Source organism: Orcinus orca, chromosome 4 (genome assembly GCF_937001465.1).
Source record: "Orcinus orca chromosome 4, mOrcOrc1.1, whole genome shotgun sequence".
Lineage (NCBI taxonomy): Eukaryota > Metazoa > Chordata > Mammalia > Artiodactyla > Delphinidae > Orcinus > Orcinus orca.
In genome coordinates, this window is record NC_064562.1 from 108,299,985 (window position 1) to 108,303,013 (window position 3,029).

Sequence of the window (3,029 nt, forward strand, 5' to 3'; positions counted from 1 at the left end):
CCTTTAAGTATATAGGTTTTCAGGTATACCTACCTACACCTAATGTGAGTAAGTTTTATCATGCTTCTACCTCTGATAAGCCTTGGACTCCACATTTTAGATCCCCTTGTTCTTGGGCTTCTCAAGATCTCACCAGCTCTCAGCAATTGACAATTCTCCTTGAGCAAGCACAGAACAATATCCTCTTAAATCCTGGCCCTGTCATCTTTATTTCTTTGTTAATTTCCTGATGCCTTTGAGCAAAAAACCTCTTTTGCTTGTTCTTTTTTGTTATGATCAACAGGTGGTTTAATATGAGTTACTTAGTGTATTTGTCAGGATTCTCCAGAAAAATAAAAGTAATAGAATATGAAGATATAGACATAGATATAGATACAGATACAGATATAAGAGGATGTTTATTTTAGGAACTGGCTCATGTGGTTATGGCAAGTTGAAGAAACAAGAAAGTCAGTGGCATATTTCAGTCCAAGCCCAAAGGCCTGAGAACCAGAGGAGCCAATGGTATAAGTCAAAGAGTGCAAAAGTCTGAGAACCAGGAGCTCTGATATCTGAGAATAGGAGAAAATGAATGTCTAGCTCAAGAAAAGAGAACAGAAATTTGCCCTTCTTCAGACTTTTTTGTTCTATTTGGACCCTCAGTGGATTAGATGATGCCCACCCACACTCAAGAGGATGGAAGTTCTCTACTCAGTCTACTGATTCAAATGCTAATCTCTTCCAGAAACACCATCACAGACACACCTAGAAATAATGTTTTACTGGCTATCTAAGCATACCTAGTCTGCTACTACCAGCACTTGAAAGTCACACTGAATATACTTATTTTGTCTAGTTAGAAGATAGAGGAGAGATGTACCAACAGAAACAATTTTAAATTGACTTCAGCATTCCAATATTAACAAAGACAGCCCATTTCTTGGTCTTTCTCTTTACTAAGATAATAGACAATAAATAGATCTTAATAGATAATTAAGATTTTTACCTTTCCATCCCTTTTTTTGGACCTCTATTTTCAGTCAACCCCCAGACCATGCCTTTTCCTCTCAGAAGCAAAAGCAAAACTCACATTCTCTCTCTCTCTTTTTTTTTTTTTAAACAAATTTACTGTATTGTTACCACTTCAGTCCTTACACTGATGTGTTTACAAAAATATCAGTTTGAAATACGTTATTGAAAGTGAGTACACACAATAAATAGAAAATAAGGATGAATGGTGCTTGAGACATATCAAGAAACTTATCTTCATCTATTGCCTACTGTTGTAGACAAAATTTGACACACAATCAGCATTATTGAAATAGCAGTCCAGGTACCTGGGAGAGGGTTGCAGACTATGAGAAAAGTAGCTTAAAACTCTGGACCACTCACACACACACACACACAAAATTCGCTTTATCTGGAAGCTAACCTCAGTATAACACTGAATTATCTACTATTACCCAAAAGAACAATTTAAAAATAAGAAAAATGCCTGGGAACCTTCATTAACAGTATTTTTAAGTTAAAATTTTTACTGTAAATGTCTGATGATTACTCAAATATCCTAAGCCATGAGGCAGTCCCTAAAGACAATAAGTTATAAATAGTCTGAATTTAATAACTTAAATGCGATATGGTTAATATAATACACACTGCATGTGTATCTCAACCAACATCTTTCAGGTGAGGTGATAAATAAAAGGTTTAAATTTACCGTTCCAATTTCTGTTCAGAAGACTGATGTCAGTATTCTTGCAACTGTGATGACATTCATTATTGTAAATATGCTAGCATACGTATTACTCTGAATTACACTTGACTGAATTCTATGTACACGTGGTTACATATTCCAAATGAAAAAATTCAACGGTACAGGTTTATAATCAAAGTTGAGTTTGACAAATGCTTTCTGACTTCTGAAAGCACTTCTTAAAAGTGAATAAACTAGTTATAAGTAGGTGACCATTTCCTTTTCCCCTTTACACACGATGAACTTCATGAAACATTAATACCCAAGGTATATTCGTTTCTGGACCATACTGCTTACATGCTCTTCTTTCAAAGGCAGTTACCATTTGCTTTACAACTTCATCGAAAACAATGTGGCAGCTGAGAGTGTAAAAGGGAGCAAAATTCAAAAGAAATTGAACAATCTAAAATACAAATTCTTGGGTAGCCAGGAAGAATTTGGGCTAAAACACCAAACAGTCTCCAAATGATTTTAGAGCTTCCCATCAGTACAGGATGCTTTACCAAATGTGGTTTCACCAAGGTTACTACTGATGCATAGCGCTCGAATACAGGTGGAGACCCAATTTCTAATCGTGTTTAGCGGTATCCAGATCTAATTGATATACATCAGACTTTTTGCACCAAGGAACAAAACGCTTGTAATCCTCCATTCCTGATACTACATCATACATTTCCTGCATAGAATATCCTATAACTCTCCTCTCTGAATATTCTTTTCCTTTGTTTATTAGTGGTGCAGCAGTTCTGAAGAAAGTTCTTGCATATACCTCCTTAGGCAAAATTGAGGTATGTAGTGGAAGAGTTCTGCTCATCAGTATCCCACAGGAAGCTAAATACCTGACATTTCCACAGGTCCCTGCGCTGGAGCCACGGCCCCCACCACTGCCGCAGGCTTCAGATGGCATCCTGAGACCAACCTTTTCCAGGGCCCCCTGACAGTCTGAGCTGCCATGATCATCTTACTGAAAAATTCAAGTTCTCTTGCAGAAGTCCTCAAACACTCTATTGTTACAAAGTCTTTCCCTTGTATTGAAAGGTAGATTTCCCATTTTTTAAACCATATAAATTAAGGAGACCCTTCCCACTATATGAATTCTGGTGCCATGTGTTAAAATATATTTTTTTCACCACTCAATTTATACATTTCTATAAATCCTACTTAAAATTACCAACACTATTTTTTCCTTATCTGATAATACTTATTACTGCACAAAAAACTAAGAAAACACATTTTAAAAATAAAATACATATCTACAACAGTGGTACAGATGAGTTTTCTGGGGAAAACTTCTTTC

The 3,029-nt window shown here is 36.1% G+C and overlaps 1 pseudogene; it reads right to left on the reverse strand.

Moving 5' to 3' along the window:
• Positions 1-1,961: 1,961 nt before the first annotated feature.
• On the reverse strand, positions 1,962-2,686 carry LOC101287204 (coenzyme Q-binding protein COQ10 homolog B, mitochondrial-like; annotated as a pseudogene).
• Positions 2,687-3,029: the final 343 nt, after the last annotated feature.